Here is a 24921-nt window from a genome sequence, read left to right as displayed (position 1 = left end):
GTTAAAAAATAAAGAAAAGCACGTCATGTTACAGGAAGGAGGACGGAGGATTTGATCCACTCCACACTCCACATTAGTTTAGTTATGAGAACTCAAGGACAAGTAGCAGCAATGTGTGGGAACCCTTCTGCCCTCCACCCTACTTCATGGCTACCAGCATCTCACATCACTGACCACTACTCAGGGACTCTGACTCTGGAGCTGACTTTAATGCATTGAAAGCAGATTTTTTTTTTTTTCTTTTGCACTGAAAAAAAGGCATTTTGTGTTAGGCTGCCTGTGTGCGCCATTTTTCCCCCCAAGCGTCACTTTTAGTATTTCTAAGGATTGAGCGCCACCTGCTGGTCAACTATAAGACTGCTAAATAGCTGTAAAAGGAGGGTTTGTTTACTTCTATTAGCCAGGGGCTGGAGAGATGATCAGTTAAGAGCAGGGGCTCCTCTGGCACAGGACCAGGGTTTGAATTCAAGCACCGACAGAACAGCTCACAACTGTCTGTAACTCTACTTCCCCAGTGATGTTACTTCTTCTAGACTCTGTCACCTGAGCAAAACACCAAACACATAAAAAATGCACAGTAAATCACTTTTATTTTTTGACCACTTTGATTTTTATTTATTTGCTTGAGTATTGATATATATGTGTTCGCATGTATATAATTATATGTATATATTATATGCATATTTGTAGGGTGCTCAATTAAAATGCACAATATGTATAAATGTGTTTGCTTTATTTATTTTTATTATTTATTCATTTTCCTTTTTTAATCTTTATTTTACATACCAACCACAGTTTTCCCTCCCTCCTCTCCTTCTGCTTCCCGTACCTCACTCCTAAGCCCCATCCACTCGTCCTTCATCTCTACTTAGATGGGGTAAGGCCTCCTATAGGAATCAACAAAGCATGGCACATCAAGCTGAGAAAGGACCAGTCTCCCCCTGCATCAATGCTGAACAAGGCATCCTACCATAAGGAATAAGCTCCAACAAGCCAGCCCATGCATCAGAGACAGGTCCTGGTCCCACTGCTCGGGGCCCCAAGAAAGACGAAGCTACACAATTGTCACCCAGATGTAGAGGGCCTAGGTTGGTCCCTAGATGTTCATCCAGAGACTGTGAGCTCCCACAAGCTCAAGTCAGTGGTCTCTGAGGTCTCCCACCACAATTTTGACCACTGCCCCTTGATCATATAATCCCTTCACCTTCTCTTCAGCTGGACTCCCAGAGCTCATCCCAGTGCTTGGCTGTGGATCTCTGCATCTGCTTCCATCAGTTACTGGGTGAAGGCTCTCTGATGACAATCAGGGCAGTCATCACTCTGCTTATAGGGGAAGGAGAGTTCAGGCATTCTCTCCTCTATTGCTAGGAGTCTTACTGGGGTCATCCTTGTGGGTTCCTGGGAGCATCCCTGGTACCAGGTTTCTCCCTAGCCCTACAATGACCTCCCTCAATCAAGGTATCTCCCCCATCACTATCCTGCTCTGTCCAGCCCACAACTTGACCATTCTGATCCCTATGTTCCCATCTCCATCCCTGTCCCTTTACTGCCCCTTGCCCCCATTTACCCAGGACATCCATCTACTTCCTCTTCCCAGAGAGATCCATGTGTCCCTCTTAGGGTCCTCCTTGTTACCTAGCTTCTCTGGGGCTATACCTCATGTTCCCATTGCCTATCTCCTCACCTTACTCCCACCCCCAGTTTATGCGAGAGATCTCATCTATTTCCCCTCACCAGGGTGATCCATGCATCCCTCTTAGGGCTCTCTGAGGATTGTAGTAGCCTGGTTATCCTTTGTTTTACATCTAACATCCACTTATGAGAGAGTACATACCATGTTTGTCTTTCTGAGTCTGGGTTACCTCACTCAGGATGCTTTTATTTTAGTTCCATCCATTTACCTGCAAAGTTCTTTTTTACAGCTGAGTAATACTCCATTTTGTAAATGTACTACTTTTTTAATACATTCTTTGATTGACCGGCATCTAGGTCATTTCCAGGATCCAGCTATTATGAATAATGCTACTATAAACATAGTTGAGCAAATGTCCTTGTAGTATGATTAAGCATCCTTTGGGTATATGCCCAAGAGTGGTATCACTGGTTCCTGAAGTAGATTGATTCCCAATTATCTGAAAAACTGCTGTACTGATTTTCAAAGTGGCTGTACAAGTTTGCACTTCCACAAGAAGTGGAGGAGTGTTCCCCTTATTCCACATCCTCTCCAACATGAACTATCATCAGTGTTTTTGATCTTAGCCATCTGACATTGTAAGGTATCTCAGAGTCATTTTTATTTGCATTTCCCTGGTGGCTAAGGATGTTGAGAAACTCCTTAAATATCTTTTGGTCAATTGAGTTTCTTCTGTTGAGAATTCTGTTTAGATCTGTACCCTGTTTTTAAATTAGATTATTTGATATTTTGACGTCTAGTGTCTTGATCAGTCCTCTGTCAAATATGGTGCTAGTGAAGATCTTCTCCCATTGTGTAGGTTGTTGTTTTGTCTTATTGACAGTGTCCTTTGTCTTGCAGAAGCTTGTCAGTTTCAGGAAGATCTATTGATTGTTAATCTCAGCATCTGAGCTACTGGTGTCCTATTCAGGAAGTGGTCTCCTGTGCCCATGCATTCAAGGGTACTTCTGACTTTCTCTTCTTTCAGGTTTAGTGTAACTGACTTTATGTTGAGGTCGTTGATCCACTTGGACTTGAGTTTTGTGCACAATAATAGGTATGGGTCTATTTGTATTCACCCATATGCCACCATCTAGATAGACTAGCACCATTTGTTGAAGATACTTTTTATTTTCCTGTGTATAATTTTGGCTCCTTTGTCAAAATCAATGTTAATAGGTGTGTGGATTTTTGTCAGGGTCTTGGATTCAATTCCATTGATGCACATGATTGTTTTTATGCCAATACCATGCTGTATTTATTACTCTTGCTCTCTAATAGAGCTTGAAGTCAAGTATAGTGATGCCTCAAGAAGTTCCTTTATTGTACAGGTTTGTTTTAGCTATCCTGGGCTTTGAGTTCTTCCATATGATATTGAGCATTCTTTTCCCAAGGTCTTGGAAGAATTGTGTTGGGATTTTGATAGGGATTGAATTTAATCCGTAGATTGCTTTTGGTAAGATTGTCATTTTTATTATGTTAATCCTACCTATCCAAAAACATTGGAGATATTTCAATTTTCTCATATTTTCTTCAATTTCTTTCTTCAAAACCTTTAAGTTCTTGTCATACAGGTCTTTCACTTGTTTGGTTAGAGTTATCCCAAGATATTTTATATTATATGTGGCTATTGTAAATGGTGGTGTTTCTTTGATTTCTCAGCCTGTTTATCATTTGTATGTAAAAGGACTGTTGACTTTTTTAGTTAATCTTGTATCCAATCACATTGCTGAAGGTGTTTATCAGCTGTAGGAGTTCCATGGTAGAATTTTTGGAGTTATTTATGTATACTATCATCTGCAAATTGTGAGAGTTTAACTTCTTCCTTTCCAATTGTATCCCCTTAATATCCTTTCCTTGTCTTCTTGCTCTAGCTAGACCCTCAAGTACTATATTAAATAGATATGAAGAGTGGACATTCTTGTATTCCTGATTTTAATTACTTTGAGTTCCTCTCCATTTAATTTGATGTTGGCTGTTGGCTTTCTTCATATTGCTTTCATTATGTTTAGATAAGTTCCTTGCATCCCTATCTCTCCAAGACATTTGTCATGAAGGGGTGTTAAATTTTGTCAAAGGCTTTTTCACCATCTAATGAGATGATCATGTGGTTTTTTTCTTCCAGTTTGTTCAGATGGTGGATCACATTGACAGATTTTTGTATGTTGACCCATCCCTGCATCTCTGGGATGAAGCCAACTTGATCATGGTGGGTGATATTTTTGATGTGTTCTTAGATTCAGTTTGCCAGTATTTTATTGAGTATTTTTGCATCAATGTTCATGAGGGAGATTGGTCTGTAATTCTTTTTCTTTGTTGCATCTTTGTGTGGCTTGGGTATAAAGGTAACTGTAGCCTCATAAAAAGTTTGGCAATGTTGTTTTTGTTTCTATTGTGTGGAACAATTTAAGAAGTATTGGTATTATCTCTTCTTTGAAGTTATGGTAGAATGTTGCAACAATCTGGCCCTGGGCTTTTTTTTTTTATTTGGGAGACTTTTGATGATGGCTTCTATTTCATTAGGGGTTATAGGTTTATTTAAATTGTTCATCTAGTCTTGATTTAATTTCGGTATGTGGTACCTATCCAGAAAATTGTCCATTTATTTTGGGTTTTCGGATTTTAAGGAATACAAGTTTTTGAAGTATGACCTGATTCTCTGGATTTCCTCAGTGTCTGTTGTTATGCCCTCCTTTTCATTTCTGATTTTGTTAATTTGGATAGTCTCCCTCTGTTTTTTTGTTAGTTTCATTGATTCTTTGTATTGTTTTGTTTCTATTTTATTGACTTCAGTCCTTAATTTATTTTTTGCCATCTACTCCTCCTGAGTTTTGTTCTCGAGGTTTCAGGTGTGCTGCTAAGTCACTAGCATGACATTTCGCCAATGTAGGCATTGAGTGCTATGACTTTTCCTCAGCGCTGCTGCTTTTATAGTGTCCCATAACTTCGGGTGTGTTGTGCAGTCACTTTTATTGAATTCTGGGAAGTCTTTTCTTTACCCTGTGGTAATTCAGTTGAGAGTTGTTCAGTTTCCATGAGTTTGTAGGCTTTCTGTAATTTGTGTTGTTGAATTTTAACTTTAAGCCTTTGTGATCCAGTAAGATACAGGGGGTTATTCCAATTTATAAGCCGAGTGTAATTATGATAGGTCTACCTTTATAGATTACTTGGCTTTTTTCCTTTGCAGCTCTTAATATTCTTTCTTTATTCTGTATATTTGGTGTTTTCATTATTATGTGGCAAGGGAACTTTTTTTTTTTTTTGGTCCAGTCTTTTTGGTGTTCTATAAACTTCTTGTGTCTTCATAGGTATGTCCTTCTTTAGGTTAGGAAAGTGTTCTTCTATGATTTTATTGAATGTATTTTCTGTACTTTGAGTTGAACTTCTTCTCTTTCTTCTATCCCTAATATTCTTAGGTTTGATCTTTTCATGGTGTCTCATATTTCCTAGATGTATTGTGCTAAGCATTTATTGAATGTAACATTTTCTTTGACAGATGAATCTATTTCTTCTATCATATCTTTAACTTTTGAGATTCTCTCTTCCATCTCTTGCATTCTGTTGGTTATGCTTGCATCTGTAATTCCTGTTCATTTACCCAGGTTTTCCATTTCTAGAATTCCCTCGGTTGTGTTTTCTTTATTGTGTTTTCTTTATTTTCAAGTCTTGAACTTTTTCCTTCGCTTGTTTGATTTTTATCTTGACTTTCTTGGCTTTCTTTCCTGGCCTTCTCGAATTTCTTTAAGGGACTTATTGATTGCTTCTAGGTTTTCCTTTGTTTTTTTTTTCTCAAACTTCAAGGAAATCTCGTTATCTCTTTAAGGGAATTTTTTTGTTTCTTCTTTAAGAGCCTCTCTCATCTCCACAAAGTTATTTTTAAAGTTGTTTTCTTTTACTTCATCTGCGTTGGGATGTTCAGGTTTTGCCGTTTTGGAAGTACTAGGTTCTAGTGGTGTCATATTGCTTTTTATGCTGTTGAATGTATTCTTACATTCCTGTTTAACCATTTGGGTTTGAGATAATTATAGGTACAGTTGTTGAGTCTTGTGATGTGCTATCTTTGTTGGATGGATCTTTTTTCCTTTATTGTCTTTTGGCCTAAATGGCCAAGGGTTCTGGTAATTGGCTGGTTGTCAGGTCCAGTAGGGTTGTCTCAGCTGTGGTTTGTCGGGCTTGGGTGCCTAGATCTAGTGTATCGCCCAGTTCTTCTAACTAGTGTTGGCTTTACTCATGCCTATAGGATCTGTTCTTCCAGATGGTGTGGATTGTGCCTGTTTCTATGGAGTCTGTTCTTCCAATTGGTGTAGGTTTTGCCAGTGCCTGTTTTTCCAAACAGTTTGGGTAGTGCTTGTGCCTATAGGGTTTGCTGGTGTTACTGGAGAGGGCTGTTCACAGTCAGGCTGCTGTGCTTCCACTTGGTGCAGGTGGTGCTTGTGCCTCTAGGGGCTGCTGATCTTGCAGGGGATGGTTGGCCAGGGGAGGATGATGGGTTCAGTGGGTTTGGGTGCCCGAGTGGGTCTTGTAGTTTACAGTGTCCAGTTGTTGGTTTGGCTGTGGTGGTGGAGTGACTGGCACACAGAACTCTTACCAGGTGACTGGCTGCTGGTACTGAGGTCATAAATCCTCTTTAAAAGAAAAGAAGAGTTTGGGGGTGGTGGCTTATGCCTTTAATCCCAGCACTCTGGAGGCAGAGGCAGAAGCAGATGGATCTCTAATGAGTTCTAGGCCAGCCTGTTCTACAAAGTGAGTTCCAGGGCAGCCAGAGATTTACACAGAAAAACTGAAGAAAAAAAAATAAATAAATATTTTAAAATAAGAAGTAAAAAAAATAAAAATCCATTTCCATTTCAAAACATTAATAATCCCCTAAATATCCCCATGATTTCAATGAATTCCTCTTCTTGCCCTCCAAACAGATGTTTATTTGCAACATGAATAATCTTCATAATAAGAATAGGACCCTATCACATTTATGACAGCTCCAGATACTCTTTGGCCAAAGACCTGCCCCTGGCTCTAGGTCATAGACAGCTGCTTATCACTGGTTTAAAAAGCACGTGAGCAGAAACCCTCTGAGGGAAAAGACGTCTACACTGAGGACACTCCGACTGTTGTCCTGCTGTTGTCATCACTAACCAGTAGTCCTCAACCTGTGAGCCATGACCTCCAGAGGGGTCACATAGTGCGTATTTACATTAAGATTCATAGCAGTAGCAACATTACGGTTATGAAGTAGCAATGGAAGAATTTTATGGTTGGGGGCCACCATCGCAAGAGGAACTGTATTAAAGGGTTGCAGCACTGCAGCGTTAGGAAGGTTGAGAACCACTACAATACACTGACTGTTTGCACAGTCTGTATTCACAGTCTGAATTATGTGTCATGGAAATGGAGCGGTGATTGACAGTATGTGGGCAGATTACAGAGATTCTAGGCAAATCCTGTGCACATCTGGGGTTTATGAAGGACAGCTCTGGCATGGGGAAATGCTCTCCTTGGTTCCTGAAGCAAGCCTCTTAGGAGAAGTAAGAGCTGTTCCTTTCACAATGGTAGACAACTCATCCACAGACGACTGAGTAAATGTGGGCCTCGGGAACACTCTGTCCACATGCACAAGCAAGCTTTTACTGAGGAATCAGACGATTAGCAATCCAAAGATAGTAGATCAGTTTCTAAATTCTCCCACTGCTAAAATCAATGATGTTGTATTTATTGCTTAGAAACACTACACTGAAGTCCCCCAACTTACATGGATCATGTTAGTTCCTTGGCATGAGGTAGACCAATTTTGAAAATGGTGGTGCTCTGTGTAAAATTTCTAGAATAGGAGTAACCTTGACAAGTGTCTTCCTTATCCAAATGTCTCTAAGTCCTTTCTTCACCAGTAGTGAATGGCATCATCAGCCATAGCCAACGTAATAGCTTGGAGATACTAGTCAGTCACTACAACTGAGTTTTAAGCATTTAACTAGCACCTATAAAGAATGCACACTTTGAATCTCTGGATTGCAGGGTGTGGGCAGACATGTCATGACTGCCAGGATGTTCTCTCCCAACAGAAAGAAGGGAGAACACTTCCCCAGTAAAGGAGATGATGGGAGTTTTAAGCAGTCTCATGACTTTATATTCATAAACAATGTCTATTTAATGGTATAAAATTATTAAAGGAATGACCAGCCATCTCGAGGTATTGAGGGGAGTATGTTCTTTGATATTTTTTTCTATGTAAGGAGGATAATGGAAAGGCATCTGTTTTCAGAACTTTCTAAAGATCTATACATCTAAGGGCGTAATCACATGAAGGTTTAAGTGGCTGGAATGGTGCCCAAGCTTGGGTAATTTAAAAAAATGAACATTTCCAGGTAATCCTGTGCACTACCAGCCTCTGTGCAGGAAAAGAAAAAAAGAAAAGAAAATTTCTCTCGCCTTCCAGAACAGATCAAGTCCCTAAGCAAAATTCTAGGCATGCAGGAGTGAAGTCAGGAAAAGAAAATAAATACAAGATTAAATAATGAGCTTCAGGAACCAGTGAGGAAGAATGCCCTGCCTTAGTATGAGGGTGACCTGCTAACAAGGGGTCACAGTCTGAATGTGTGGAGAGAACCAGAGCCTTCCCTGCGTGCCACTGAACTGAGAAGCAATCAGCATGAAAGCCATGTTCTCAGGGTTCAAGCATGGCATCAGCGATGGGTGACCTCTCTTTTCCAATTCTCCCACTGACAGGTGACTTATTTCACCCTTCAGCTGGTAGATTAAATCAGTTTTAAAATGTTGAGAAGGAGCTGGAGAGATGGCACAGTGGTTAAGTGTACTTCTTCCCCAGAGGGCCCAGGTTTGGTGAGCATCCGTGTAACATAGCAGACAACTGCCTGTTACTCCAGGAGGACCCCCCTGTGATTCTGCCTCTATGTGGCGCACACACACACACACACACACACACACACACACACACACAAATAAATATATACAGAAATAAAAAATAAAATCTTTCCCAAGAAGTTACCAGACGAAGTAAGAGTATAAAGCAGGAGTTGGTTAATGAATCATTGTCACGAATGGTCTGAGAATCCCATGAAAATTTATATTTACTAACCCAACCCAAGAGCCTTCGGCTTAGGACTAGGGTAGGGGTTGGAGCAGGGACGTTTAGGACATTTGTGAGGTTAGGAAGTGTGACTGCTTTTGGCAAGTGAAATATTACAAGTCAGTGTATTTTGAAGTTCCAGGTGGCACACACAAGCTGCCTAGTGAAGGAAACTTTATCTCCTTCCATGTCAGAAAAACAATACAATTACTGGGAAGGTTATGTCATGACATCAGAACTCTTTGAGTTTTTTTCTCATTTTTTAGTTCTTTAAAATGTCATAGAATGTGTTTTGATCAAATTTACTCCTCCTCCAATTCTTCCCAATTCAAAGCTCCCTTCCCTACCCTCCCAAATATGTATTTTTTTAAAAAAAAATATCTTCAAAAGTATTTGTGCTGTCCAAATACTCATGGATGCACAGTTTATGCTGGAGAGTGAGTGACTCAGCAGGGAGTACACTCTTGCAGAAACTGTCTCTCCCTGTCCTGGTAGCTAACAAATGCCAGTAGCTCCAAGGGTTTTGGTGAGACTGTGTGCCCAACTCCTGTCTCCCTGCTGTCATTTGGCCTGGCTTGGACTAACAGAGATTTTGGCATTCTATGAATTTATGCAAGCACTTCCCTCTGGTGAAGAGAAGATAATGTTTCCATGTAGTCATCCACAGTCTTGGGCTCCTAGATTCTTTCTGGCCCCTTTTTTATGTAATGATCCCTGAGCCTTGGGAGAGGGATTGAAGTTTATGTGTTCCATTTAGGGCTGGGCATTCTGCCTGCTGTTGCTTAGTCTCTGTACTTTGGCTAGTTATGGGTCTCTGTGTTCACCAGTATCTGCTGCAAACACCACATACAACCACAGAATGAATCAATCACACCTGTAGGCAACATCAAGGTTCCATATCACAGCCATCATATATGTAAAAGTGCTGTACCCAAGCATCCTGACAGTATGAATTCATTTACATAAAGCTTAAAATGGGCAATAATCCCTAGTTTTAGGATTAGTATTCTAGTAGCAGGTCCCTTGGGGTTAATGAGAAGTGGGCTCCCTAGGGGATTCCGGATATTAATCCTGTTGTTTCTCAATTGAGTCTTAGTCATCTCTGTGTGCTTAACTTTGTGAACATTTGTTGGTTTTCATACATAATATATGCTTAGACTTAGATGTAGGATATATCATTGTTATGCGACAATAGGCTCTGTCCCATGTTAGAGTCACAGAAGCCAGGACATCTGTAGCCCTTGCTGGATGAAAGGAACTTGCTGGATGAAAGTGGATGCTGGAGAAAGTCTGCGTCATGTCATCTGCAGAGTTCAAGAAGCTGGAGCGACAGTGGTGCTTGGTTCCTTATGACTCTGAAAACCCAAAGGGGACCATGAGCGCAGCGTTCAGGGGCTCTGTGAAGTCATTTTCACCTCGGGGAGGCCTAATCAAGAACAAAGCCAAACCTCAGGACGTAAGATCATGGATCACCCCTAAATATCTCCAGCTGGTCTGTGCATGCTTGTTCCTCGGTCCATGTGGGCCCCACTCTTATTGAATCTCTATCAACATTCCCCGCCTTGTTCTGAATCCTGAACAGATTCCTCCCCTCTTCTTTGTTCCCCTCCCCCTTTCCACTTCCTTCCTTTCAAGGCCACCTACTATCACTTGTGTTACCAGCAAGTCTTTGCTCTTGGCCAGCTCATTAAATCACTGTACCCATGGAGGGCAGGCCACAACAGTCTACTCCAGTGCCACAGGGTTTGACAGTCTCTCCTGGCCTCTGTACTCACGTGCATAAAACCATACATATTCACATCATAAATAAATAAAAACTCATAAATAAATCATAAATCATAAATAAATGAAAACTCATAAATGTGGTGGTCGGGAGTACTTTCACCATGGGCCCACCGTTCAAGTCCCCACTTAGTAGTTCTGTGGGAACCCCATATGTTCCTACGGGGCTAATGGTGCTGCAGATCCTGGGCCCCACTTTGAGAACCCTTCACCTTCTTTGTGCTTACAGCATCATGCCTGTACTTCTTCCATTCTCCACTAGGAGTGCTCTAGCTGTAAGTTTTCTTTTTTTCTAAATCATGGACTCAGCCAACCAGGTAGAGATGCAAGTATCAATGAATTATTATTCCCTAAATTGTAAGCGTCTGTTACTTTGTTCTAGCTTTAATTCTGGTATTAAGTAACATACATGCATTGCTTGTTGTCTGTTTGCATGGCGGTGACCCAGTTCGTCAGCTCCTTATTAGCATCACATATTTGCCATGCCCCTAGTGTACCCAGAAGAGTGGTTGTCTGGATTGCTGAGGTCATTCTGTTCGCTGCTGACCTTTGTTGAAAATCATGGGGTCTTTTTCTCACCTGCGGGGGGCGGGGGAGGGTTGTTCATACCCACCACAGCTGAAAAAGAAAATGAAGCTTCCCTCTTCTTCTCGCGAAAATTGAAAGGTGTTTAAAAAGTTCTCTGATACTGACTTATCCCCCAAATAGGCATTCTATGCCTGGCTTACAGTGTGTGCCCTTCAACCAGCATGTTCCTCCCATGTGGCTTCATGCCTTTGTCATCTAGAGAACTGAAATACTGCTGCTTGGGAACTGACTTGGAGGTCCCCTTCCATTTGATGCAGGTTGGGGGCGGGGTCTGCCAAAGCTCCCAGGTGATCCTGGCACAGAGAAGGTTTGGATATACTGGAGGACCTGCTTGTCTCTGGGAATTTCAAGAGAGTCACCGATATTCTTCTGGCAGGTGAGTTTGCTAAATCCCCATGCCTGCCTGACTTCCATGTGTGCCGCCTGCTGAAAATTTTCTTCTGTCCTCAGAGACATGAAGATATAATAATCTGCTCCTTAAATCCATAGCTAACCAGCAAGTCTACTCTACATCTTGGAGAGACCCTCACCAAGCCAAATGTGGGAGGAAAAAAAATCCAAACCAAACCAAACCAAACCAAACCAAACCAAACCAAACAAAACAAAACAAAATAAAAAAAAACCAAACCAAAACCAAACCAAACACCAAATAACACCAATGGAAAAATTGCCGAGCTCTGCATTTTCAGAGACAATTTAGCTATTCCATAAGGATTTGGCAGAGGGTGGCGTCCTTGTGATTGACAGCTGGAGCACGAGAGTTTGCAGTAAATACTCTTTTTGAAACCATTCTTTAATTATCCCTCCATCTCCCTTAAGCTGGCCTGCAAAGCAATGGGATTTCTCATCCATACACGTCAATTCTCTTTGTTCTTCTTTGCCGCCTCCTTTTCTGCCTTCTGCACACTCCCCTGTCCCCTACTGGTGACGTCACTAGCCCCCACTTCTGTCTTTCTGTCACATGTATTCCATCACCCTTTGTTTTTCCTCCTTCCGCACCCCTTAAGGTCTCTTTCTCCCTGTTCTACCTGCAGTGCACATGCATGCACTTGAGCTTGCACGTGCGCGCGTGCACACACACACACACACACACACACACACATGCACACACAACTGTCATTCATCCATCATCTATCTATCTACCTATCTATCTATCTATCTATCTATCTATCTATCTATCTATCTATCTATCATCATCCATATATCATCTATCTATCTATCTATCTATCTATCTATCTAGCTAGCTAGCATCTAGCATCCATCTATCATCCATATATCATCTATCTATCTATCTATCTATCATCTAGCTATCCATCATGTATCTACATGTATGTATTTGACATATATGTATGTATGTATTTCCACAGATGGATAACCTGTAGTGTTTGTTGGACTGGCTGATTTCACTTAACGCAATGATTTCCAGTTGCATCCATTTTCCTGAAAATGGTGTGTTTTCATCTTTCTTCATAGGTGAAGAAAACACACAATTCCTTACCCATTCCTCTGCTGATGGACAGTCTGCTATGTTCAGGGGATATTTCCCGGTAATAATAATTACACATACAAGAGTGTCACTTTGGTAGCCATAATAATGTCATCTAAGCCGAAAGAAATTAGTGCATGCCTACTGTCCTAGTGACTTGAAAATTAATACAAGTTGATTTCTGTTATATAAGACTTCCTGGAAACAGCTTCCGTTCACTAAATTAGAGACTGGCTGCTTCTAACGTAATTAATGTTTTAAAAGGAAAAATTAATTTCTGCCTTACCCATGAAGTAAATACATATCACCTAGTAAACCCCCCCATACCGTAGTCAGGAGATAGATCTCTCTCATATAAGTGTGGTGTCAGCAGGTTCAATCATACCCTTTTTGTCCTTTCTTTGGGTTCTATCCAGTATCTCAGAGAAATATGTACCAGGCTTTTTCTTTTTGGCCACCAACCAACTCCCAAATCATGAACAGAGACTTATTATTAGTTTTGGATGCTTGACCTAGCTTAGGTGTGTTTCTAGCTAGCTCTTTCTTTAACTTTAATTAACCTGTTTCTCCTTATCTACCTTTTGCCTTAGGACTATTGACCTTCCCTTCCCTTCCCTTCTTGCTGCCTCTGTGTCTGGCTGACTGGCAACTGCCTGACTTCTGGCCCCTGGCTTCTCCTCTCTTCTCTCATTCTTCTCTTCTCCCTTCTCTCCCTTTGAGTCTAGATTTCTCCTCTGTTTTATTCTCTCTGCCTGCCAGTCCCATCAATCATTTCTCTGTCTAGCTATTGGCCATTCAGCTTTTTATTAGACCAATCCGGTGCCTTAGGTGGGCAAGGGGAACCAAATTCTACACATCTTTCCATAATCAAATAAATTCAGCATAAACAAAATTAACACACCTTTACACCATTAAAGTAATAGTCCGTGCATAAACAAATGTAACCCGTCTTTGCCTAGTTAAAGTAATATTCCACGACAGGAATGTGTTGAGAATGTAACAGACTCCTCAGAACGACACATTTCAACACTGAGATGACAGTCAGAACATTCGAGTTCAGTGGTTGATTGAACCTACAGAGCTGAACAGAGACTTGGCGCCTCTTTGCTGTGTCAACAGCACAAGAAAAATGATCACTTCACCAACCCCAAGCAAAATTGTTCCACAAAGCAATTTAAAATAAAATGCCTGCTTAGAATATACATATACCTTTAAAGCCCCTTCAAATGTTAGGGTTACCAGGCTCCTTGTCATCACCTGGGGATTTCATGACCACAGTGGCTAATTTATGTATAGTGTGTGAGTGTTTATAAAGCGCTATGTTCATAGTTATGTGTTACCTTTAACCCAGTCAGAATAGAGAAAGAGCAATTTATATGCTTTAAAGAAATAACTAGGGGACTGGATACAGTAAACTTTATTGCTGGTATTCGAGAAAGTAGGGCTCCCCAAGCCTTACCCCCATTTCAGAGTCTGAGATGAAATGCAACTGAGTTTAGGCAGGCACTCCCCCAACAGCCTCTCTCTTTTTCTTCTGGCTGGAGCTCATGGTCCGGGACTTCTTACTCCTTGGAAGGTGGGGTTGTGAGGCCCAACACCCTATTGCTATGCCTCAATTCCTGCCATTGTGGGAAATAAACTAGACAAAGTGGTCACTGAGCGTGACACCAGGCCCAGCATCAAAGGTGGAAGGGTGGGTGTCGCTCTTAGTCACAGGATAGCCCAAGATGTCTTTTAGGGGGCCATCCCATCACAGCTTCACTGCCTTTTTGATTCCACCCAAGGTGGTGTCTTTCTCCGGGTAGCATGTCAGATCCACGAAGGACATATTATGGGTAGGAGCACAGAAGACCATGCCAATGAGCTTCCCTTTCAGTTCTGAGGCAGCCTTGCTCACATCCATCCCTACGAGTGCATGTAGGAGTCGTGGGCTGTGTAGCCCCGCAGCTATGTTGCCATAGTTTCCCAGAAGGATCATCCGTGGGGCTTGTAGGTGACAATGCTGGCAGGGACTGTGGTCATAAGTCCCTCCAGGATGCCACAGTTCTTCCAAATGACCTTGACTGGTGGTGGGGTAATAAGTTGGTGGTTCAGGAGGCATTGCTAACAATCTTGAGCGAGTTACCCCCACTTCGCATGGTACAGGACCATCGCAAACACAGGACCATCAGCAGAAGGGGCAACGATGATGGACATTTTTGTTCCACTCCGCAAGTGGACCCTAGCCTTCTCCAGGGCAGCGAAAACACTAGTAGACGCCACAAACATGCTCAGCACCCACTGCATATACACCGGTAGGTGTCATCAAGCTCTCCCTGCTAGCAAATGGAGACAGTCACCGCTGGCTGTAGCTTTTCTGTGCCCAGTTTTGGCTGTGTCGTAGAATTTGCTGCAGGTCGAATCATAACGGAACAGGAGGACCATATAGCTGAGGTCAACAAAGGGGTTGCTGATGGCAATGCTATCCACTTTGCCAGAGTTAAAAGCTGCTCTGTGACTATGAACACAGTGTGACCAAATCTCTTCACACAGTGTGACCAAATCTCTTCACCCTGACCTTCACCATCAGGGCTCGTAGATGTCACTGGCATTACAGGGGATGGCGCAGATGTTTATGGTAATGAGGAGGGGCAGGGAGCCTAGAAAGCAATTGTTCTCAGGGGTTACGTGAATGATTGAAGCTCAAACTGCTAGAATTTATGAAACCAGGGAGCCACTCAGAGGGGGGCTGTGAATTGACTGCTTTTAGCTGCCTGTGAACCAGGTCATCGAGAAAAATCAAGGGGTAGTAAACAACTTGATTCTATATTCATCGTGATTCTGTCACTTCCATAAAGGGTTTTTAGTTTGTGTCAATGTATCAAAGTGTAAGTGCATTCCTACACTGGGGTTATAAGCAGGCTGAATAGGACAAAGCTGTGGGCCTGCATCCAAATTCTCTTGTGGCCTCGTGTGGTCTATTCTCTATCTCATAACAATGACAAAACAACAACAAAAAACACTTAGCACACATTAGGTATCTCTAAGTGATTGCTTCCCTTCAAAGTGTGGGGAACTAACAGGTTTTGGTTAATTCTTGTCCTCCTTGGCTGTAACATGTAGTTCTTCAAATTGGCCACTAGAGGGGAGTCTTTAGTTAGCATTGTCACATCAGCCTGATTTCATCCTGAGAACATTTTGTGTGTGCTTGAAGCTGTTTTCAAATACAGGATGTATGGAGTAAGGACTCCACGAAGTCTGAGCGCCTTCTTTTACAAGTCAAATACTATTTCCTCCTTCTATTCCTCTTCCTCCTTCCGAGATCTTACTTACAGTTGCTATTCATTCATTTTTCTCCGCTGTAGCCTTAAGCGATGAATCTTTGAAGTCTTCCTTTTCACCCAGGATTGAGGTCTGTACTTAGAAGGGTCAAAAAGATATATGTTAAGGATAGTGTGTCTGGCGAAGAACAGGGACATTGGGCTTAGGGATCTGCTGCCAACTTTGAGACCAATGAGGAATGGGTATCCGCAAGCAAATCCCAGAATTCCCTCTTACTCCGTGATCCAATTCATTCAAGCAGTAGCAGAGTTGCCTGACACTGACGTCACACTGCCAAATGCATTTGCGCTCCCTCTGGACAGCCCGACAAATGTCCTTTCTTGGATGCGCCGAGGCCTTCTGATTTTGTAGCAAAAATAAAACCAACCAACGTCAGTTAATCCACACAGGCTGTTTGCAAATTGTGTGTCCAAAGGCTCTCTGTATTTGCCATGAGTCACCCATTCACGTCACCTGTCATTATTTCCTTCTCGTTTTCCCTCCCCGCTAACTGTTGATTCTCCTCCCGATACCACCCAATTTCCTTAACTAATTCACTTTAATAACAAAACCTGCTTTTCAGGTTCTCGTACTCCACACACCCAATAAAAAAAAAAAAAAAAAATGAGGTGCCCTTCTTGATTTCACTCAGTATGGCAAATTCGTTGACACACACACTAAGAATTCTTCCTCTTCAGTTTTACCACCTGTTTCCTCAAAGTCTCTTACTGTTGAGCACGAGTCTTTATACATGGACGCTAACAAAACCATTTCTAGTAACTTTGCCATGGACAACCCTGCCATTCTGAAACACTCCAGATGTATCAGGCGATCTGCCCCGCATGGTGGCAGGAAGCCTGGAGGAGGACATAGTTACTCCAGGGTAGATAGGAACTTTGGGGCCCTGAGCAACAACAGGAAGCTGTATTTCTGCCTGCAACCACATTAAACTTGGTTGAGGTTTTTATTGTTTGTGGGGTATGGACATTTTATTTCCTGAAGTCTAGTAACAATTGGCAAAGATCCTCCCCCCCCCGCCCCCCCCCCCACTACATTCACTGTGAAAAGCCCCGTGATAGCTCCACAGCTACAGAGAACTCCCTGGAGACTCGGCTGCCTCCCGACGACCAGAGGTCCCCATTGGTTGGTTTAGGCAAGATTAGTTCAGTTTCGGTTGTTTAATGATCTCTGTCCCTATCCTCACCACAGAAGGCAATGGCGCTTTCAACGCCTTCCCCACAAGTCTCCCAGCCACCCATGAGGCTCCCATCTTGCCCCCCTCCCCCACAAAAGGCGATCTAGTTACATTCATAAGCATTGTGCAACAAAATGCTTTTAGACACTCATGCTCCTTAAGAGCAGGCTGGTGTCCATTTCTGTGGTGGATTGCTAGCCTGCTTAGCCTTTTTATCAACCCAGCTCTTACATCTCTGCAACTCCTGCTCTCCTGCTCTCCTCCCTCCCTCCCTCCCTCCCTCCCTCTCTCTCTCTCTCTCTCTCTCATTTCTCTGTTCTCTCTCCTCTCTCTTTCTCTCTCCTCTCTCCTCTCTCTCCTATCTCTCTGCTCTCTCTCTCATTTCTCTGTTCTCTCTCCTCTCTTACTCTCTCTCTCCTCTCCTCTCTCCTCTCTCTCCTATCTCTCTGCTCTCTCTCTCTCTCTCTCTCTCTTACTCTCTCTCTCCTCTCTCCTCTCTCTTATCTCTCTGCTCTCTCTCTCGCTCTCTCTCTCTCTCTCTTTCTCTCTCTCTCTGCTCGCTCTCTCTCTCTCTCTCTCTCTCTCTCTCTCTCTCTCTCTCTCCCTCTTTTAGAGACAGGGTGTCACTGTGTATCACTAGCTGTCCTGGAACTCACTCTGTAGTCCAACTCTCCTGAAACCCACAGCCCACAGCCATCCGCCTGCCTCTGCCTCCCGAGTGCTGGGATTAAAGGCGTGCGCCACCGCCGCCCGGCCCCTCATTCTCACTTAGTGTTTTTAACACTATCACTGCTGCTCTTCCAGTCCCCCTTTGGCTCCCCAACCTGCACAGATACTCAAAAGAACATTCCGGCTTTTATTAAACACTGCCCTGGCCTTCATAGAAGATGCTTTGGGATTTAGCTTATTTGACAGAATGAAGACGACCAAATTGAATTTCAACTTTTGGCTCTCGTTTCACCAGGAAATTCCACTCAAGCAGTGTTAACACTCATTCATCATTTAACAAGTAATAATTGAACATCTAATTATGAAAAGGAATGCCTTTTCTGTTCTGTTTATCACTAACTGTGCAAAGGCCTGTGTGTCTGTGTATAGTTCTGGGCTCCAATAACTCCCACGAAGGGAGTGGGTGCACAAATTTGAGAGTCTATTACAGGAGAAAAAAACCTTAGTTAACTCAGCTACCAGAAGAGAATGCCACACATTGGGTGGTCTCAGGAACACACATGCATTTTTCTCTTGGTTCTAGAGGCTGGCAAGGCCTGGCAGCAGAGCCAAGTTCTCAGGAGAGCTGGAATCCTGCTTTTTATCTATCTATCTATCTATCTATCTATCTATCTATCTATCTATCTATCTATCTATCTATCTATTTATTTTAACCTGCCGAGCTTTCAGAAGAGAGCCTGCATTATGAGCAGTCTTGTCTCTGGGTGTCTCTGGATGCTTCCTCAGACATATGGACTCTAAAGTCAAGGAGTGACCCGCAAGTGTTCACAGGGCAAATTCCTGTTGCTAAAAGGCCCAGAGGGAGGCCCTGTAACATTTCATGCATGGGTGCCTTGGTGGTTTCAATAAAGCAAGATCTGTCCCGGGGACCTTTATCTGTTTGTTAAAGGCCTGCTTCCTAGCTTGTTCACACAGCTGTTTTAGTGAGGTGCCAACCCATTCGGCACACTCTGCCCTTTCTTATCTTATAGCAGAAGGTGATTTTAGTACCCATGGATTGAGTGTCTCTGTTTTCTCAGCATAGGTATCTGTTCCTCATAACCAATGGGGCCCCCATTTCCCTGCACAGAGTACTCTGACTCTCCAGCATCATCCCAGCTTCTAACTTAGCCCAGTTTGTCAGACAGATTTCCACCGTATGCTCTCTGTCCTGAATTGTAGCTCTGCCTCCTCTTGTCCATCCGGCGATAGCTCAGGCAATGTGTAACAAGGAAGTGGCAATATTGTCTTCGAAACCAATCCTGAATAATAAAAGACAAGAGGGTAAAACTCAGGGTATTTCAATGTGGTTTGATGATGATGAGATCCAAAGCAGACAGCTCAGAAGCCTTTTCTTGGAACATGTCAGAATCCAAGAAAAGGATAACTGTGCTCATGAAATCTTTGGTGCTTTTCTGGGCGTGGATAACTAGATGGGTTTAGAGTACCATCTGTATAACTGAGTTTGCTGTTTACATCTGACACTCTACTGCTTCCAGTACGCTGACATGCTACAGAGTAAGAGAAAGACAAAGAAAATTCCGTCAACATACACAGAACGTACCATAAAAGGGATAAAGAAACAACCCCACATTTTAAAGTTTGGAATTCTTGCCATTAATTTTGTGTTTGTTTGGTTGGTTGGTTTTAAGTTGAAACAGCTCTCCATCTGTAGCTGTCACCGTGATGGGTAATCTTTAGCCTGGCAGCTCAGAACCTCTCTCCAGCCATTTCCACTCCAGCAGCTGCTTGCTGAAGGTCAAATCCCTGAGAGACAGCAGAACCTAGAGTAGAGCCTGCACAGCCGCATCCTTGCGCCTTGCTTCTCAACGCTATGGTGCACAATTAGCAGATCCCTGTTTATTTTCCCAGCCATAAACCCAGCTTAAATTTCCATAAATGGTAATTTGATTTTTTTCCCTTTCTCTGGACTGTAAATTTGTGTAATTGGATTTTTATGGACTTTTGCACTACTGGTGTTACTTGTAATGGATTTATTTTTCAAAATTATAATGTTCAATGAATCCTGTAATCTCTACATACCTCCCAAGAAACCAAAGACCTCCCAGTTGGTCTCTCATTTGACCAAAATTTTGTTTACCAAGTGCATTTCCTAGATCTTTGTTAGCAAAGTATCACACACAGTGGAGTTTAGATCACAAGAGCATCGCCTTGAAGCTCCAGCTACCAGAAGTTCAAAGTCAAATTTTTCTCAAGTTGATCCTCCTGAGGGCAGAAGGGACAGGGCCTCTCTCAACTTCTCCTCAGTCAGAGATAGTTAGCTTCCCAAGCACCAGCCTCTATGTGCTGCTACAGCTCCCAAATTCCCCCTTTAATCAAAATATCTTCCATATTGAACAAGGCTCATGCCATTACCTTGTTGTAACTCAATTGCTTCTTTAAATACCCAAAGGCACTGTATGTTGAGTTAGTATCTCAGTAGAGTTTGGAGTGACTCACACAGAGCTAGCATCAACGTCCAAGCCACAGGGGTGAACTGAGGCAGAGCTGGGTGGGGCTCGGACCTTCCTGATGACAGGTCAGGGGAAGCCTCCCTTCTGCAGACTGGTGAGCTGGACCAACAGGCTTCTGCTCAGAGATGTCCTAAGTAACACAGCAATTCTATTTAAATGGGACTGAGGCCATGGCCTTAGGAGATTCCCTCACTGAAGGAAATCCAAAACTTCACAGAAAGATAGATTCATCTTGTTGTCTTTTCTATGTCTGTCAAACTGTAAATGTCTACCCCAAACACTTCAGAAGGAATAGCTCATGAGGCACAAGTAAAAAAGTGTACTTGGTATCCTTCCACTCCGCTAGACCTTGATGTGTCTGTTTGTCCTACACCCACAGAGATAAGGCCACAGCAGTCTTTTGTTGTTGGGGGGTGTCTGTCTTGTCCGGGTCCCACAATCATTAAGTCCCAAAGAAATCACACAGAGGTCTACATTAGTTATAAACTGATTGGCCCATTAGCTCAGGCTTCTTATTAACTCTTAGAACTTACATTAGCCCATTATTTTTGTCTATGTTAGCCACGTGGCTCGGTACCTTATTCAGCGAGGCAGTCACATCTTCTTCTGCAGCTGGGTCATGACTGCGGACCAAGCTTTCCTCTTCCCAGAATTCTCCTGTTCTTGTCGCCCTGCCTCTACCTCCTGCCTGGTTGTCCCGCCTATACTTCCTGCATGGCTACTGGCCAATCAGCATTTTATTAAAAAACAATTGACAGGTTACAGACCATTGTCCCACAGCAGTCTCCATCTTTCTTGTGCAGGGAGGCAAATGTATCACAGGTGTCCAGAGTGACTGACAGCTGTCTGATTTGGGAGAGCCACTTGAGGGGCCGCTGGTGGCTCCACCAGTTGTTTTCAACTCATGGTCTGACCTTGGACTTCACTGGCACTTGTCAACATCAAAGATCCCTGAAAGATCCCTAAAGGAGCACCTGGCAAGGCCTTATGCTATCCTATCTGCTTTCCCAGTGACCCTAGGATGGGCATCCTGGTGGTACGCTGGAGGAAACCATGTCTCACAGATACACAGAAGGCATGGGGGTGGGGGTGGGGTCACGGGAGATGGCCCAGCTTTGTGTTCGAGTGTAGATGGTCCCCCTTTAGTCATTAAACACTCATTTCTAGACAGTAAGAGTCCACATTCTTTGGGTCTGTTTGCCCAGTATTTTAACTCATCTTTGTGTTTTTCCACTGAGAGAGTTATGTGAAAGATTTAAAATGTCATCTTGGACTGAGGTTGTAGTTCACTGGAAAAGTCCTTGTCTAATGTGTATACACACCAACATCACACAAACACACACACACACACACACACACACACACACAAATAGAAATAAAATGGCATCTTTAACACATTCTACCATAGTCAGTTAACTGTCAAAGCACTGTTTATGTGTGTGGGGGGTGGATATGTGTGTATGAGTGTGTCTGTAACCACTTGCGCATGTGTGGATGACAGAGGTCAACAGCTTTATTATGTTTTCCTCTTTCTTTCTTTCTTTCTTTCTTTCTTTCTTTCTTTCTTTCTTTCTTCCTTCCTTCCTTCCTTCCTTCCTCCTCCTCCTTCCTTCCTTCCTTCCTTCCTCCTCCTCCTCCTCCTCCCTCCCTCCCTCCCTCCTTTCTTTCTTTCTTTCTTTCTTTCTTTCTTTCTTTCTTTCTTTCTTCCTTTCTTTTTGAAAAGAGCTCTCACTGAACCCACTCAGAGTTCATTGATTCAGTTAGGCTGGCCCACAACCGTCAATCATCTTTGTCTTTCTCTGCCTTTGCCTTCACTAATGGGATGACAGACAGAGGGCGCCATGCTCAAATTTTATGTGGGTTCTGGGAATCCAGCCTCATGCCTCTTGCTACCCCGGTGGGCACTTTACTGATTGAACCATCCCTCCAAGTGACTCTTTTTTAAAGCCATAAAATCTGTGTTAATTGCCGTAGGAGCTCCATGCTGTACTGTGTGTTTTGTTGGAGGGCTTCGTAGGAAAGCGTGTTGCTCTGAAGGACACAGAGTTTTTCCAAAACAGGAGAGGGCAAGAAAAGTGGTGAACAGAGCAAACAGTGGAAAATGACATAATTGCAACGGACACATGTAGGTCACGTGTAGGTCAGGTGTAGGACACGTGTAGGACACGTGTAGGTCACGTGTAGGTCAGGGGAACATAAAGCCCTGGTGAGTGCGGAAAGCAGGCTGTGCAAACGGAGGAAGTCACAGAGGCAGCGGGTAGGGAGCCAGTGGGCAAGAGGTGTCAGGGGGCAGAGTTGGAGGGCAGGAAGGAGGCAGGGGCTGGGGGCAGGTGACGGGGGACAGAGGGGCAGCTTTCCATGGGCTTCAGGGAGCAGGGAGAATTTCACAGTTTACTTGTCCAGCGTAGCAGATGGTGTCTTGGTTGTACTTTTGTCTCTCCTTAAGGAATGCCTAGAAGAAATATACCTACGTACATTTTCCACCCACAGTTTTCTGCCTTCATGTGACTCGGTCCCTTTCTTCCTAGGACTATTCTTCCAGGAACAACAACAGAAAAGAATAGTCCTGCAGATGAGGAGGAAGCCAACTGCTTAAGGTTTAGCCAGACTCCTCTGAGATAACTAGATATGTGTTATGTGTGTATGGGTGTGTGCACACGCGCACACACACACACCTACCTGTATGTTTGTATAGATGTGTGTCTGGAAGCGTGGGTCATCCCACACTGGCAGACACCCTATGAACCACGGCCCCCTGCACAGCACACAGGTATCCATTTTCTGATATTCATGATGGCTCCCAGGGATAGGGATTGGATTATAGTCATCCCTATAAAGTAACAGTTTACATTTTGATTGTTCTCTGTCACCAAAGCTTTGTCTTTGAACCCTTCTGAGAAAGAGAGAGACCTCGTTTCAAAATGTCCATTTTTGATACTTGCTAAGCAGATAGGTATTAATCCCAAGACAGATACCCCATCTGTTGGAGCAAAATAAACAGTTTCTGTGATTAATCATAGGACTAGAACTTTCCTTGGCCACTAAAGGTATTTGAAATGCAATTTCAAAGATCATTCCTTCCTTTTAGGTAATGAGCCATCACAAATGAATCTTCACTCCTTAAAAGGCCAGATGCCCATGCTCAGCCATGCTGGCTGCTGACCCAAGTCAATACGATTCAGGAACATATTTGAATTTTTTCTGTTAGACATTTGCAACTGCTGCTGAGAACTGAGATGCCAAGTTTAGGGTTTTCTAAATAGCTTTAATACCTTACCTGCTTATAATGAAGAGATTTCTCAGATTAATTTCTGATGTGCATAAAGATTTTCACAACTTAAACAATTTTATCAAGCAATTATGAACATAAAATATAAAAGCCAGTTATGTCCATTTGGGGATTGAACACCCATGTCAATACCTTTTTTTAATTATTTTTCTCACTTTACATACCAATCCCACTTCCCTCTTCCTCCCCTCCCCCACCTTCAATACACCCGACTCCAACCCCATACACTACTCAGAAAGGGTAAGGCTTTCCAGGGGAAGTCAACAAAGCCTGGCACATCACTTTGAGGCAGGACCAAGGCCTTCCCCCCTATATCTAGGCTAAGCAAGGTATTCCTCCAAGGTGAATGGGCTCCAAAAAGCCAGTTCAAGCACCAGGGATAAATCCTGGTCCCACTGCCAGTGGCCCTACAGTCTGTCCCAACCACACAACTGTCACCCACATTCATAGGGCCTAGTTAGGGCCTATGCAGGTCTCCCCATGCCCCCACTGCCCTTCCTGAGTCAGTGAGCTCCCACTAGCTCGGATGTGCCCTTTATGTGGATATCTCAATCATGGTCTTGACCTCTTTGTTCACATTATTGCTCCTCCATTTCTTTGACTAGATTTTGGGAGCTCAGCCCAGTGCTGACTGTGGAACTCTGTTTCTGCTTCCATTAATAGTTGGGTGAAGGGTCTATGATGACAATTAAAGTAATCATCAATCTGATTACAGGGGAAGGCCAGTTCAGGTACCCTCTCTACTCTTGTTTAGGGTCTTAGCTGTGGTTTTCCTTGTGGATTCCTGGGAATTTCCCTAGTGCCAGGCTTCTTGCTAGCCCCATAATGGCTCCCTCAATCAAAGATATCTCTTACTTAATCTTTTTCTCTGTCCTTCCTCCATCTCAGCCATCCAGTTCCCTTATGTTCACCTACTACCTTCCCTTCTCCCCCCTCCTTCTGACCTCCCTTCTCCCTCACCCCACACTCCCAATTTTCTCAGGAGTTCTTTTCTATTTTCCCTTCCCAGGAAGATCCATGTATGTCTCTCTTAGGGTTCTCCTTGCTACCTAGCTTCTCTGGTATCATGGATTATAGGTGAGTTATGCATTGCTTTGTGCCTAATACCCACTTATGAGTGAGTACATACCATGTTTGTATTTCTGGATCTGGGTTATCTCACTCAGGACGGTTTTGTTCTAGTTCCATTCATTTGCCTGCAAATTTCAAGATCTCATTTTTTTGTTTTGTTTTGTTTTGTTTTATTCCACTGAGTAGTACTCTGTTGTGTAAATGTACCACATTTTCTTCATCCATTCTTCATTTGAGGAGTACCTAGGTTGTTTACAGGTTCTTGCTATCAC

The sequence above is a fragment of the Arvicola amphibius genome, chromosome 3, assembly GCF_903992535.2.
Source record: "Arvicola amphibius chromosome 3, mArvAmp1.2, whole genome shotgun sequence".
NCBI lineage: Eukaryota > Metazoa > Chordata > Mammalia > Rodentia > Cricetidae > Arvicola > Arvicola amphibius.
The sequence above is the reverse complement of the archived record's forward strand: the minus strand, read 5'-3'. Positions refer to the sequence as shown.